The sequence below is a fragment of the Typopeltis vanoorti genome, chromosome 10, assembly GCF_054136105.1.
Source record: "Typopeltis vanoorti isolate ZY-2024b chromosome 10, IOZ_Tvanoo_1.0, whole genome shotgun sequence".
Lineage (NCBI taxonomy): Eukaryota > Metazoa > Arthropoda > Arachnida > Uropygi > Thelyphonidae > Typopeltis > Typopeltis vanoorti.
In genome coordinates, this window is record NC_143558.1 from 44,349,051 (window position 1) to 44,366,403 (window position 17,353).

The following is a 17,353-nucleotide window of genomic DNA, read 5'->3' on the forward strand; positions in this document are numbered from 1 at the left end:
CAAAATCTTATATACATTGGGTCTTATTTTATATAAATCATGTTCTAAATTAGAAACAAATTTATTCCATGATTCTCTATGTCTTTTTCTGACTTCTCTTTTAGCTATGGCTCTTATATATAATAGAACAAGAAAAGATTTGTTCTATTTCATCTTCTAATCCTTTACTGCTTAACCATTTGTGATAGGCTTCTTTTTTCTTTTTGATGATTTCTTTGATTGTATCATCCCAGATCTTCAGTTTTTCCTTTTATTGAATTTTTTGGGTCTTTCCTAAGTTTTCATTTGCTGCTGCATTTAGTATTGTTTTTCTATTAAGCCAATCTATTTCTATTTCTTCATTTTGTTTTATTTTATCTAGATACTGGTTAATTCTTTGTTCATATAGCCATTGTGCATTTGTGTCATTCAGTAGTTCTAGTTTTATAAACAAATGTTTCAAATTTTCTTTCTATTCTTGTTACTTGTAGCCATTTAGGTGGTAATCTTAATTTTATTTTAACAAGGAAGTGGTCACTGCTTATTTCATATCCGCTGTGAACTCTAACATCTGGTGAAAATTTTGATGTCTTTTCATTTAATATAAAATAATCTAATATTCATTTCCATCCTCTTGCTGCCCGAGTATATTTATGTATGTCTTTATGTTTATAGAAGGAATTCATTATTTTTAGATTATTATAAACTACAAAGTCAATCAATTTTTTACCATTCCTGTTTAGAGTATGTTTTCCTATATTATTATTAATTTTCGTGTTTCCAATGCTTGCATTTAAGTCTCCTTCTAAAATTACGTAATCATTTTTATTTATTTTATTATATATGTTTTGTAGCTGATTATAAAAATCAATATTATCCTGTTCTCTTCCTTCTTCTGGGGCATATAAACCAATTATTGTTAAATAGCCTCTATCTATTTTTATTCTAGCTTCTATTATTCTTTCGTTCCATAATTTATAATGTTTTAACTGTTTTGAAAGGGAGTTATGAATCCAAGATAAGAGAAGGAATCGTGATTTGGATGTTTGTTATTATAGATTTTGGAATGTTTGGAATTTCGCTGGGGACATCACGTAGTGTTTTTTGTTCGCTTCTTGCATTGTGGGTGATATTTAGAGATGAGAATCGTGACGTTATGTGTTTGGAAATTTCTGGGGAACATATGTCTCTCTGTGATATCACATAGCGTTTTGGTTTGGCTATGGAATAGTGGGCGATGTTTTTGATATAAGATATCTTGGAATTTTCCCAGGGTGACACACAACCCAAATTGTCGTCATGTTTTGTGTTTGGTCGTCATACATCTGTGTACTAATTTTCTAATACATTTTGGGGTATTTCTTTCCTGTTAAAGGGTGGGAATTCTTAGAGTAGAGTACAATCGTGATGGCGGCCGTGTTCAGGGTATTCTGAATAATTTAATTATATGCTAATGTCACTCAAATATAAAGTTTTTTTTTCTTCTATAGATGGCTGTACTAATTTTCCAATACATTTTGGGGTATTTCTTTCCTGTTAAAGGGTGAGAATTTTTAGAGTAGAGTAGAGTCGTGATGGCCGCCGTGTTTAAGGTTTTCTGAATAGTTTCATTATATACTGATGTCCCTCAAACACACACTTTTTTTTTCCATAGCTCATCCATGTTTTCTTCTATATTCATATTCAAATTCACATTTTATTCATAATTCATCCGAATATTTTGATTTGTCTAAAATTAAGATCTTAAAGTTCAAAAAAACGTGTGTGAATTTATGGTAATTTCAAAAGTGATCTTACTTAAACATACATAACACATCAACGACACTCTTTGTTCTATTAAGTTTACACATTTTATTCCACAGATATTATTTACAATATAATCTGCAAAAACAGGAATTTACAGACATCACTGTCTGTGAATGGAATTGTGGGCAATGTTTTTGAGATAAGATATCTTGGAATTTTCCCAGGGTGACACATCCGCATTGTCGTCATGTTTTGTGTTTGGTTGTCTATAGATGGCTGTACTAATTGTCCAATACATTTTGGGGTATTTCTTTCCTCTTAAAGGTTGGGAATTCTGAGAGTAGAGTCTAGTGGCGGCTGTGTTTCGAGCTTTTCTGAATAATTTAATTATATGCTGGTGTCTCTACGGCATTTAAAAATAAATTAAAATAAACTGACAATTAAATGGATTACATAACATTTTGTATGTATTCTAGAAATTCTAATAATAATTTAAATTACTTACTATCTTTCCAGAATGGCTCTTCTAAATGCGAATATTCCAAAATAGTTGCATTTTATATCCACACCCCAACACAAACACAAAAACCACAAAGAACGAAAATTCTGTAAATACTGTACACTGAAATAGTTGAGTACTTCTTCCTTTAGATTTCAGCCCTTAGGATCATGCTAGTTTTCGTCATGAGTAATATCCCCCAGTGAGTGGTTACTTCAAAGGGGTGTTTTCATGAAGATGACTGAGTCACATCCGTAAATTGCGGTATTGTTCAAATGGTATCATTTTCCCAAGTTTGGATGTTTCTCAAATACTTACATATGACTAAGTGATTAGCATTCACATGATTGTGATGACACATATCCTAAAATTATTCATTCTTCATTTCCATGGGAAATTATTCCTGTAGTAAATTAATGCTTACATTTATTTTTTTTCAAACCAATATTGACTATTAATTTTACCTGTGATTCCTTGTGCTCTTAACCTATTTCTGTAACTGAAATGTATTTATTTTATTTATTTTTTTCTTTAGCATTAGTAATTTTAAGTAACGGATATGCGACAAACAAGGTTTGGAACTCGCCGTAATATTTTCTTTTAGAAATTTCTTTTGCTAGCACAACAAATAAATAGTTATTTCTTATTATTTCAAATGAATATCAGCTCTGTAATATACACTTTCTTAATTTCTATGTTATCTTTTATTTGACTAATATTATTAACAAATTGCATTTACCGAATTTAACATACAGAAATTAAATAAAGTGAAAAAGACAGATATCTACATATATGATAAATAAAATCACTTTTCAGGTGAAATATTCTCCACTAAAATTCTGCCTATTAATTTAATACCCATTTCCTTTTGCTTCCAAGAGTTGACACAGTTTCATTGAGTGGATTTAAAAAAAAACACTCTGGTTAGTTTGTGGCATGAAATTTTACAAGGAGAAAAAAAATGTTATGGTCTTACTTAAATTTGTATAATACATCAATTACACCCAATTTGTTCATTTAAATTTATGCATTTTATTTGAATAAAATATTTTTTACAAATTGTATTTACTGGATCTAACATTCAGAAATAAATAAAGTGAAAAATACAATCTATTTTTTGTTCCTTAATCTTATTGTTAAATTTGCACTGTTGTTCAAAGCATCTTCCCATGCTTGTGGAATTGCCATCATGTGGTTTTTGACAATGTGACTCTCATCTGAAAGTTAATTTTCATCTGGTGATCGTTGGGAATTTATTACTGTAGTAAATTTAAGGGTTGCATATTTATTTTTTTGAAATCAATGCATATACTTCTGAGAATTATTAAAAGCACAGAATCTTTCGTCATGTTTCCAAAATCATTTAAAAGTACACGTTATGTTTTCACGTTTTGGACATCCGATTTCATTTAAATCAAGAACAGGCCACCCTATTAACCTGGTTAATGTTTTTGATTTTCTCTTCCTTTGGCGATCAACATTTGATATTTGCATGTTGATTCTATCATCCAATTTCTTAGTTTGTCCAGAGGTAATGAACCAATTTCCCACTTCAGCTGATGGATATATTTCATTAACCAAGAATTCTGTTTTTTAACTCTTTCAGGTAATTCTTTCCAACTACAAGGTGATTTTGTCAATGCATATCTTACAATAATTCCCTCAGAAATACAAATTTCTTTATGAAATAAATTTGAACTCTTAATCAAAAGAAATTGGCAATCAATTATTCCAATGATAACTGAAAATTCATATTTTTCACCCACTGTCGATTTTTCATATTCGTTTTCCTTCATTCTTCTCCTTCTTAGATAAAGTCACGTTTTGGGTTAACTATCTGCTATCTCTCTGTAAAACAACCAAATTCAAATAGTTCGGATTTTTGCTTATGTGAACGAATTGTGTTCTGATAACTCAAACAGTTTGTCCAGAGGTAATGAACCAATTTCCCACTTCAGCTGATGGATATATTTCATTAACCAAGAATTCTGTTTTTTAACTCTTTCAGGTAATTCTTTCCAACTACAAGGTGATTTTGTCAATGCATATCTTACAATAATTCCATCAGAAATACAAATTTCTTTTCACAAAGTTTCAATAGGTAACATTAGACAATTTCTAAAATAATCAATACATGGATGTCAGTTTTCAACACTTCCCCCCCCCCGTTCCTGGCATTAATTTCACAGTAGTCATTTTTTAAAATTAAACAGAATTGCATTAAGGTATATAGTTGTGGATTTAAATATCAAGTTCTAATCAGAATAACTGAGTAAAAAATTCACTGTGGAAAAACAACAAAAGCACACATCTTTGTTCCTTTAAGTTTACAATTGCACATTTTATTTTGCTGAAATACTATTTACAAGTATATTAACTGAGAAAAATTCGAAACATGTAATTACCTAAAAATATTTCACAATATTTAGTTTACACTCTTAACATTTTCCAAAGAGTTCAATGAATTAAATTTTTGTTACTTGCTGTTTCTTGGTTACATTACATCAAAGTAGCTGGTCATGCAAAAGAGTTTTTAAATCAGACCATGGTAACCACATTTCCATACATTTGATATTGTGTCAGTCTGGAAATTACACCATGCCTCCCTAAACATTCTGTGTATTCTTTGGTCAGCAAATATACAGAAACAGTTTTAGTAAATGCCCCAAAATAAAGAATCTTTATCGAATTGGATAAAATCTTGAGTCTAATTTTACCATTGATGAATTTAAATGATTAGCGATAATTTTCTTCATGATACAAATACCAGGTAATTCAGTTTCCAAAAATAGTAAATGATTATCAATGTGGTACATTTTTGGTGAAAATCTCTCAGCTTCTTCACAGCTAATAGAAAAAACTTTACTTCCATCAGCTCCTGTATCATCAATCCATCCCATCATGGCATTTCAGAATATAACACTCACCAAGGTCCATTTTGTAGCCAAGTGTTCTTTGCAAGTAGCTGAGGATAACAGACCACTTCCTGCATAACTTTTCCCAAGTGGACCTGGATAAATACATCACAATGTACATATCTTCTAAAATAATAATCAATTTCCATCCTTTTAGAGCTATGTGAAGAGTTTTGTCTCCTGCTATTTGCCTGAAGAAAGAAAATTTCAATGACTTTTGTGGCTCACCCATTATTTTACTTTACTTTCCTGGATACAAAACACCACAACAGAATATGATAGCTGCACGGGATGAACGAATTGTCGTAACTGCAATGACACTTGACTCGTTTGTTTTTTCATATAGTACTGTTTACCTGACCCTTAACCCTGACTGTTCCTTCCAAAATGAAACTTTCGCGCAGATGATTCATGAACACTACATGCTGTTGGATATGATGTTGATGTGAGATTATCTTACTTTGAGACATCATAGGGAAAATCTTATCTCTGTGGTTCAAAGGGTATTCTATATTATCTGTCCTTATTATGTTAAGTATTTTATTCTCAAAAAGTGTTTTTGATGTTAGACATGTGACTATTTCACTCATATGTTCGAAATTGTTGGGATGGGAAAAAAAAGCATTAGGTGGTGGAAGTGAAAAGGTCATCAAGAGGGTGACAGACGTCTTCCCTGCAATGCTCCCCACCCTAACCCCATCGCCCCCCTATTCTCCCCTTCTCCTCCAGAAGATGTCTGCTCAGCCTAGTGGAGATGAGCGAGCTAATCTTTTGCAGATATCTTTTAGTGATGTCACCTACAACTGATACTGATAACTTTGGAGAAAAAAAAGTAGCATTAGGTGGTGGAAGTGAAAGGGTAGTCAAGAGGGTGACAGAGGTCTTCCCTGCAAAGCTCCCCTTCTCCCTCTCTCCAAAAAATGTCTGCAATTCACCCTCTTAATGACCTTTTTACTTCCATCACCTAATGCTATTTTTTCTATTAGTTGTGAAGAAGCTGAGAGATTTTTGCCAAAAATGTACGACATTGATAATCATTTACTATTTTTGGAAACTGAATTACCTGGTATTTGTATCATGGGGAAATTATCACTAATCATTTAAATTCATCAATGGTAAAATTAGACTTTCAAGATTTTATCCAATTCGATAAAGATTCTTTATTTTGGGGCATTTGCGAAGATTTTACGAAAACTGTTTCTGTATATTTGATATTTGCTGACCAAAGAATACACAGAATGTTTAGTGAGGCATGGTGTAATTTCCAGACTGACACAATATCAAATGTATGGAAGTGTGGTTACCATGGTCTGATTTAAAAACTCTTTTGCGTGACCAGCTATTTTAATGTAATGCAACCAAGAAACAGCGAGTAACAAAAATTTAATTCATTGAACTCTTTGGAAAATGTTAAGAGTGTAAACTAACTATTTTGAAATATTTTTTAGGTAATTACATGTTTCGAATTTTTCTCAGTCAATATACTTATATTTCACCAAAATAAAATGTGCAATTGTAAACTTAAAGGAACAAAGGTGTGTGCCTTTGTTGTGTTTTTCCACAGTGAATTTTTTACTCAGTTATTCTGATTAGAACTTGTTATTTAAATCCACAACTTCATACCTTAATGCAATTCTGTTTAATTTTAAAAAATGACTGTGAAATTAATGGCAGGAACGGGGGGGGGTGGAGTGTTGAAAACTGAAATCCATGTATTGATTATTTTAGAAATTGTCTAATGTTACCTATTGACATTGTTTGAATACGTGTGTAGAGGCTTAAGTGCTGTGAGGACATCATGTTGGAGGCTTAATGGATTTTTTTACAACACTCAAAAAGAATTAAAATAGAATTTAATACTTCCTATATTTCGTCCTAGGCACTACGACATCTACAGGGATTACAAAAACAATTAATGTAACATATGCACAAATAACAAACAATACTAAGCCCAACCATGTGGGTGACACTAAAGTCCTATCTAGGTAGAGCGCCCTCTAAGGGCAGTAGTAGGTGGCCTGGAATGTAAGGTGGGAACTCTGGTGATGAGTGTTTCCCAAATCTTAGGAAGCTTAATGCAACCATATTTATTGAGATTTGGTTGGTTTTTGAGAGCTGCTGCTGCTTCTAAGAAAAGTCTCTCTTTCTTGAATTTGCTGTGGTGGAGCATGGTGGTTTTCTTCCATGATACTCTGTGGGTGGTGTCCAAAACATGGTCAGCCAAGCCTGAATGGCCATAGTTGTGTTTGAAGATGTAAGACTTGTGTTCCTCTAGACGGATGGATGCTGATCTGCCTGTCTGTCCAAAGTACGCCAGCTTACAGGAACAGGGTACTTTGTAAACTCCAGGCAGAGAGAGAGGAGGGAGCTGATCTTTCGTAGAAAGGATAAGGGTAGCCAGTTTGCAGTGGGGCTTATATGCTGTGTGTAGATTGTACTGTTTTAGTATCTTGGCTATTTTTTCAGATGTGCCACGCATGTATGGTATGGTGTTGGCATTTTTAAATTCTTGTTGACCAGAAGGAAGGGGAATGGGGGTGGAGTTGATTATTTTTTTGATACTGTGATCGCTGTATCCATTGGAGAGGAAAGTGCTGTGCATGTGGTTAAGCTCATAACCGACCGATTCCACGTTCGATGTTCACCATTACGTCAAGCACCGGCACTTCCTTCGGAGCGACGGTAAAATTATGGCCGAGGCAAAGGGCGCTGACGGCATCGTCGTTGAGCCTTTTGGAAGAGAGGTTTATTACTGTCTGGAGCGGTTGAATTTGTGGTTGTGGTTTGTTTTTCACAAGGTTGCTAAATTTCTTGATGTGTTTATTTTTTATTTTTTGGAATTCTCTCTGTGCGGAAGTTTCCGAAATGCCAGAAAGAATCGACCAAAGTTCAGGGTTAAGAACGGTGGAGAGCTCTGAATGTAAGGAGCCAATGGCGGCGTTCGTCACTGCGAGGGTAGCACGTGTAGAGGCGATTTGCTCGCGGAGTAATGCCTGGCTGGCACGGTTATATATACGAAGTGCTTTTTTAGAATGGAAATTGATCTTCATTTTAACGCAGTTTGGTATCACTCTTGTGATACCAAAAAGAGAGACTTTTCTTAGAAGCAGCAGCAGCTCTCAAAAACCAACCAAATCTCAATAAATGTGGTTGCACTAAGCTTCCTAAGATTTGGGAAACACTCATCACCAGAGTTCCCACCTTACATTCCAGGCCACCTACTACTGCCCTTAGAGGGCGCTCTACCTAGATAGGACTTTAGTGTCACCCACGTGGTTGGGCTTAGTATTGTTTGTTATTTGTGCATATGTTACATTAATTGTTTTTGTAATCCCCGTAGATGTCCTAGTGACTAGGACGAAATATAGCAAGTATTAAATTCTATTTTAATTCTTTTTGAGTTAAAAAGAATTAAAATAGAGACGCCTGCCTAATGATACACTTACCTTCACCGTATACAGAAAACCCACACGCACAGGCAGATACATTCACAAACTCTCCCACCACCACCCCTCTCAACAATATGGCATTATTAAAACTCTTACCAGAGAGCCCACAATCTTTGTTCCAGTGGAACCGCCCTCACTAATGAGCTTAACCACATACACAGCACTTTCCTCTCCAATGGCTACAGCGATCACAGTATCAAAAAAATAATCAACTCCTCCCCCATTCCCCTTCCTTCTCGTCAACAAGAATTTAAAAATGCCATCACCATACCCTACATGCGTGGCACATCTGAAAAAATAGCCAAGATACTAAAACAGTACAATCTACACACAGCATATAAGCCCCACTGCAAACTGGCTACCCTTATCCGTTCTACGAAAGATCAGCTCCCTCCTCTCTCTCTGCCTGGAGTTTACAAAGTACACTGTTCCTGTAAGCTGGCGTACTTTGGACAGACAGGCAGATCAGCATCCATCCGTCTAGAGGAACACAAGTCTTACATCTTCAAACACAACTATGGCCATTCAGGCTTGGCTGACCATGTTTTGGACACCACCCACAGAGTATCATGGAAGAAAACCACCATGCTCCACCACAGCAAATTCAAGAAAGAGAGACTTTTCTTAGAAGCAGCAGCAGCTCTCAAAAACCAACCAAATCTCAATAAATATGGTTGCATTAAGCTTCCTAAGATTTGGGAAACACTCATCACCAGAGTTCCCACCTTACATTCCAGGCCACCTACTACTGCCCTTAGAGGGCGCTCTACCTAGATAGGACTTTAGTGTCACCCACGTGGTTGGGCTTAGTATTGTTTGTTATTTGTGCATATGTTACATTAATTGTTTTTGTAATCCCTGTAGATGTCGTAGTGCCTAGGACGAAATATAGGAAGTATTAAATTCTATTTTAATTCTTTTTGAGTGTTGTAAAAAAATCCATTAAGCCTCCAACATGATGACATTGTTTGAGTTATCTGAAAACAATTCGTTCACATAAGCGAAAATCCGAACAGTTGGAATTTGGTTGTTTTACAGAGAGATAGCAGATAGTTAACCCAAAACGTGACTTTAACTCTTAAAGTTTGGTATAGAAAAAATGTTTGTACTCTCCAGATAACATATACAAATTTTACCTTTTCCCACACAAAGTAAGATAAAAACACACCACAGTATATCCAACAGTATGCGAAAACATGTCGTTGAATCATCTGGACAAAAGGTTAATTTTTGAAGGAATGGTCACGGTAGGGCATGTAGTAAGTGTAAACAGTACTATAAGAAAAAACCATAGAGTCGAGTGACTTTGGACTTAAGGTAATCGTTCATCCACTGCAGGTGTTTTGTGTTTGGTAATGTAAAAATAATGGGTGAGCCACAAAATTCTTTAAAAGTTTCTTTGTAAAAAGTTCTAATTGTTTAGAATTTTGTAACAGAAAGTAAACATAAAATATAAGATCAGAGCTGATAATCAGTGAAATAATAATAATAATAATAAATAAATAACTATTTAATTGTGGAGAAGGAGAAGAAGAATGAAGGAAAACGAATATGAAAAATCGATCATTGGAATAATTGATTGCCAATTTCTTTTGAATAAGAGTTCAAATTTATTTCATAAAGAAATTTGTATTTCTGATGGAATTATTGTATGCATTGACAAAATCACCTTGTAGTTGGAAAGAATTACCTGAAAGAGTTAAAAAACAGAATTCTTGGTTAATGAAATATATCCATCAGCTGAAGTGGGAAATTGGTTCACTACCTCTGGACAAACTAAGAAATTGGATGATAGAATCAACACGCAAATATCAAATGTTGATCGCCAAAGGAAGAGAAAAATCAAAAACATTAACCAGGTTAATAGGGTGGCCTGTTCTTGATTTAAATGAAATCGGATGTCCAAAACGTGAAAACATAACGTGTACTTTTAAATGATTTTGGAAACATGACGAAATATTCTGTGCTTTTAATAATTCTCAGAAGTATATGCATTGGTTTCAAAAAAATAAATATGCAACCCTTAAATTTACTACAGTAATAAATTCCCAACAATCACCAGATGAAAATTAACTTTCAGATGAGAGTCACATTGTCAAAAACCACATGATGGCAATTCCACAAGCATGGGAAGATGCTTTGAACAACAGTGCAAATTTAACAATAAGATTAAGGAACAAAAAATAGATTGTATTTTTCACTTTATTTATTTCTGAATGTTAGATTCAGTAAATACAATTTGTGAATAATATTTCATTCAAATAAAATGTGTAAATTTAAATGAACAAATTGGGTGTCGTTAATGTGTTATACAAATTTAAGTAAGACCATAACATTTTTTTTTCTCCTTGTAAAATTGCATGCCACAAACTAACCAGAGACTTTTTTGTAAACCCACTCAATGAAACTGTGTCAACTCTTGGAAGCAAAAGGAAATGGGTATTAAATTAATAGGCAGAATTTTAGTGGAGAATATTTCACCTGAAAAGTGACATTTTATTTATTATATATGTAGATAGCTGTCTTTTTCACTTTATTTAATTTCTGTATGTTAGATTCAGTAAATGCAATTTTTTAATAATATTACAGTCAAATAAAATGTAATGTAGAAATTAACAATGTATATATTACAGAGCTGATATTCATTTGAAATAATAAGAAATAACTATTTATTTGTTGTGCTAGCAAAAGAAATTTCTAAAAGAAAATGTTACGGCGAGTTCCAAACCTTGTTTGTCGCATATCTGTTACTTAAAATTACTAATGCTAAAGAAAAAAATAAATAAAATAAATAAATTTCAGTTACAGAAATAGGTTAAGAGCACAAGGAATCACAGGTAAAATTAATAGTCAATATTGGTTTGAAAAAAAATAAATGTAAGCATTAATTTACTACAGCAATAATTTCCTATGGAAACGAAGAATGAATAATTTTAGGATATGTGTCATCACAATCATGTGAATGCTAATCACTTAGTCATATGTAAGTATTTTAGAAACATCCAAACTTGGGAAAATGATACCATTTGAACAATACTGCAATTTATGGATGAGACTCAGTCATCTTCATGAAAAGACCCCTTTGAAGTAACCGCTCACTGGGGGATATTACTCATGAAGAAAACTAGCATGATCCTAAGGGCTGAAATCTAAAGGAAGAAGTACTCAACTATTTCAAGTTACAGTATTTACAGAATTTTTGTGTTTGTGTTGTGGTGTGATATAAAATTCAACTATTTTGGAATATTCACATTTAGAAGAGCCATTCTGGAAAGATAGTAAGTAATTTAAATTATCATTAGAATTTCTAGAATACATACAAAAGGTTTTGTAATCCATTTAACTGTCAGTTTATATTTTAATTTATTTTTAAATGCCTTAGAGACACCAGCATATAATTAAATTATTCAGAAAAGCTCGAAACTCTGCCCCAACTAGAGTCTACTCTACAGAAAACCCTAAATATGGCCGCCATCACGACTCTACTCTAAGAATTCCCACCCTTTAACAGGAAAGAAATACCCCAAAATGTATTGGAAAATTAGTACAGCCATCTATAGAAGAAAAAAAAACTGTATGTTTGATTGTAATTAGCATATAATAAATTATTCAGAAAACCATAAGCACAGCCGCCATCACGATTCTACTCTACTCTAAGAATTCCCACCCTTTAACAGGAAAGAAATACCCCAAAATGTATTAGAAAATTAGTACACCCATCTATAGACAACCAAACACAAAACATGACGACAATGTGGGTTGTGTGTCAGCCTGGGAAAATTCCAAGATATCTTATCTCAAAAACATCGCCCACTATTCCATCGCCAAACCAAAACACCATGTGATATCACAGAGAGACATATGTTCCCAGGAATTTCCAAACACATAACGTCACGATTCTCATCTCTAAATATCACCCACAATGCAATAAGCGAAACCAAAAATACCACGTGATGTCCCGAACAGACGAGCGCCCCAGCAAAATTCCAACCATTCCAAAATCTATAATAACAAACACGTCACGATTCCTTATCTTATCTTGATCTTCATCTGGTAAGAAGTGTCCGACCAATCACGAAACGATTCCTTGTACACTAATATATATCCCTTTCCATTCTAAACAACAACGTCACTTATTTACAACTAACAGATAATGACGTCACTTATCTTCACCTGATAACAAACTTTCACGTCACGATCCCTTATCTTATCTTGATCTTCATCTGGTCAGAAGTGCATCACCAATCACAGCACGAATCCTTATCTACCATCACCCATAATTCCAAACGCGAACCAAAATACAAGAACTCAGGTCACTGACACATATGCCCCCAGAGAAATTCCTAACGTTCCAATCTCATGACGTCACACACAATGACCTCATGAAATAAACAACCAATCACGTCATGATTCCTTATCTCATCTTGATCTGGTTCAAACCGCCACCCATACTACTGATGTCTGAGTTAATGTAACTAATATGTTTGCTGAATAGGAGTTTACTATCAAGAATCACTCCAAGATATTTAACTTCAGTCTGGCATGGAATCTTTACTCCCAATAAATAAATATCCTCCATGGTATGGATTTTCTTTGTAGTAAAGAATATAGCTGAGCTTTTCTGGGGGTTAACTTGGATCCTCCAGTATGCCATCCACTTTTCTAAACTGTGTATGCTGGTTTGTAGTCTTTTAGTTGCCAGTTTTGGGCTCAGTGATCTTGCCATCAGTCCAGTATCATCTGCATATAATGCAGTGAATGTTGTTCTTGGGTTCAGAGCGATGTCTGCTACATTGATTGAGAAGAGGAGAGGTGCCAGAAGAAATCCCTGAGGTAAGCCTGCCGAGATCTTGCGTCTGGTCGAAACCGTTTCACCGACCCTGACCTGCATATATCTGTCTTTCAGGTAAGAATATATTATTTTTATTAACTTGACTGGCAAGTTAAATTTTATCAGTTTGTAGAGAAGGCCTTGATGCCATACTTTGTCAAATGCCATCTCTGCGTCGATGAAGATGGCAACTGTATTGAGTTTCCAGTTAAAACCTTTAGTAATGATTTCTACTAGCCGGTGCACTTGTTGAGCTGTACTATGTGCCTTACGGAAGCCGAACTCTTCATTAGGCAAAATTCCTAACTTATCTGTTTCTGTTTGGAATCTTGAGAGGATCACTTTCTCTGTCACCTTTCCGAGACTGGACAATAGGCTTAAGGGTCTGTAGCTTTTGGGAAGGTGAGGATTTTTTCCTGGCTTCTTCAGAGGCATGATGGTGGCTGTTTTCCATCTAGTAGGGAAATGTTGGAATCTAAATATGGCATTTGTAATGTTGACGAGATGGACAATGGCCTTTCTTGGAAGTAGTTTTACTATTCTGTTAGTTATGTCATCCAGTCCTGGAGCTTTTTTACTGTTTAGATGGGAGATGATATTTATCATTTCTGCCGGATTTGTAGGAGTGATATGTTCGGAGTTAACAGCTTTTTGTTTTAAGGTTGTCCTAACATGATGATGAATCTTGTACATAAGGTTGATATTTAGATTTGTATAAGATGGATTGCATTGAGATTCTAGGTTATCTACTAGCGCTTCGGCTTTCTCTTCATCTTTGTGAACTGTCCCTTTCTTGGTTAGACCAAAAAAGGGACATTTCATTTGGACCAAAAAGCAACTCATAGGGGTATGAGTTGCTTTTTGGTGCGGATTGCTCTTAAGAATTTCCATACAGAATGATCTTCAGTATTGATGTTAGCCAATTTGGTTTCCCATTGATGGTTTCTGCGTTTTTGAAGAGCTTCTCAGACCTGCCTGTTTAGATTGTTCAATACTGTTTTATCTTGTGGGGCTCTGGTATTGTGGTATCTCTTTCTGGCTCTATATTTTGTTCTGATTAGCTGCATGATTTCTTCAGGGATACGGTTGGTTGGGTGGAAGACAGTGGATTGTCTGACTGATTCTATTGCTTTCTGAATTTGTATGGTTAAGTTATTTATTGCTGTGCCAATCTCTTCCTTTTTACTGATATTGGGCACTGGACCAATATGATCAGGAAGAACCTTGGCTAACTTGTCCCATGGTATGAATGTGTGCAGAGGAGAGAATTGATCTGATGAACCTAGATTAAGCACTATGGAAGAACTGTGGTCAGAAGATAATTCATTGACTGATTCCAATTTGAATTGATATCTTACATATTTAAAGATGACAATGTCTAGTACATCCGAGCTACCTGAAGGGCTGAAGTGGGTGGGCTCGGTAGGGCCGGCCACAACAGAGTTGAGCATTGCAAAGTTGAATAGTGTGTGACCTTTGGTGTTAATTGATGAGCTGTACCAAGCTGTGTGTTTTGAGTTGAGATCTCCTGCTATCATTATGGAGTCATTTGGACCAAGTATGAAGTCCAGATCTGTTGTCAGCAGAGGAATGCTCGGAGGGTTATAAGCAGCATAGATCTTGAGACTCCCAGCATTGCAGGTATATACCTCCACACCAGTCACCTCCAGGTTTACTGTTTGGGGCTTGTCTATTGTATTAAGATTCAAATAACTCTTAATGTATATGGCTGTGCCTCCACCTCTTGTGCCAATTCTGTCGTTTCTGTATCCATGGATTTTTGGATTATTAGCTGGTCTTAGGTGTGTTTCACCAATCAAGATGATATCAGCACTGAGACGAGTTGCGAATTCTTGAACTTCCAAAACCTTGTTCATCAATCCATTTGCATTCCATGCGATTATCTTAAGAGCTTTTGGTTTGAATTTATTACTCATGATAGGTGGCTGTTATAATGTTTTAAGTGCCTTGCAGGAATTTCTTTCTAGAAGATGTTGAGGGGCATGTCTTGCTGAATTCTTTCAGCCTGGTGGCAAATGAGGCTGTTAAAACGGATGTTATGTTGGAGCTTTCTAGCTCGAGAGATGTAGGAGGCTTAGTTCTTGCAGCCTCAGCATATGTTTTGGTCATGGTTGTTCCTTCCTGTGAGATTGAAGGCGAGGTATTTCGGACTGGAGGACGATCTGTTTGGTTGCTTAAAACGGTGTTACATGGAGGAGCAAGATTGACTTTTGTTAATCCTCGATTTTTTGGATTGGAAAGGCATCCCTTGTAGTTGGTGGGGTGAGATCCTCTGCAGTTTGCACAGCATGCTGGAGTTGCACGTGGCTTGGTGCATGTGATGGTCTGGTGTCCCTCGCCGCACTTCAAGCACCTGAAGGCTGCGTTACATAATTTTTGGGCATGTCCAAACCTTTGGCATCTATGACACTGACCTGCAGATGCTCTTTTCCTAAGAGGCTCAGTTGAAATCTTGAGTCTGCATACTACTGTCAGTTCATAGATCTGCTTGGTGTGTTGCTTATTTCCACAAGCACCAAGGGCATTGGTCTTTTATCAGATCTGAGCATCCTGCTCACTTTTACTGGGGACAGGCCCTGTCTGGAGAAATCAGTGCTCACATCTTCAGGAGTGATACCTTCAGCTATCCTATGTAGAACTACCTTCAGGTTCTTTTCGCTGGGTAAAGTGAAGGTATGATATGGGACGTTAGCATTGTCCATAAATCTGGTCATCTGTCTGTAATCCATGACAGTAGTGGGTTGTATTTTAACTCCCTCATCTGAGATTTGGCTCATGAGAATGAGATGTTTTGTTCTCTGAGGGCTGACGAGACAGGGATCCATTTATCCTTATTCCTTAATATGACTGGTGGTATCTTTTCTTTAGGACCACTGAGTGCTTCTATCCCTGTTGTTTTGTTTCTTCCACATTGGTGGAGATTTTCCTCATCTTTTTGACCATTTGGAACTCTGTATCTGTTTCCAACGTATGATAATTGCTGTCTTGGCATGTAACATCTTCCATACTACTTGGGGAGTGTGCAAAATCTGATTGCGTCAGAGTTATGGGCTCTTCATTTATGACATCCATATTTTCCTCTGTGACTGCTGTGGGGGGGGGGGTCAAAGAGCTTAACTTTTCGTGACCAATTATCATTCGGCAGCTTTCCTAGTCTGAGGAATTCTATGTATACTTCCTCGAATTTGGCTTCATTCAGAAGTTTTGCCATGACAATAATTTCGAAATGTGTTAAGACATAGATGGAGAAAGAGTAGAGATTGCTCAGGTGTCCCGAGTAAGTTAAAGATAATCCTGTGGATTTTTGAGCGTCCACTAGCAAATCCCGTAGACACTCTTAGGTGTCTACCAGCAATAAAATACGACTAGCTGTCATATGATAGGGGAAAGGGAGTGTCACGAAATCACTTGGCCACAGACTGAAATCCTACCTCCCTAAATAAAACCATAAATCCAACACTGGTCCTCATTGCGGGTGGGGTCTGCCGGCCATTAGACCTCTTGCATGTTTCATGAAGAGGGGGAGACAGTAGGAAACAAACTGTGTCTACGCCAGTGCAATGCGCGTTTCCTGAAAAACCTTGTAAACAAACTAATCACGCTCAGTCTAAAATAATACGTCCGTTCACATCCATTCGCCCGTATCTTTAACATATATATATAAAATTGCTTGGCATCTTTAACATATATATACTGTATATATATATATATATATGTATATATAAAGAGAGTGAGAGTCACCGTCGAGTAGAGGAACCTTTTCTACCCTTTCTTCGAATAGTTCCAGAGTTAGGCGATCTATGGCATGGAAAGCGGGTTTTTTTTCCCTCCAGGAAACTCGGTTTTTCACCCATAATTTTATCCAGATTAATAATAATAAAATTAATAGATTAATAAAAGGCTTGTAAACAAA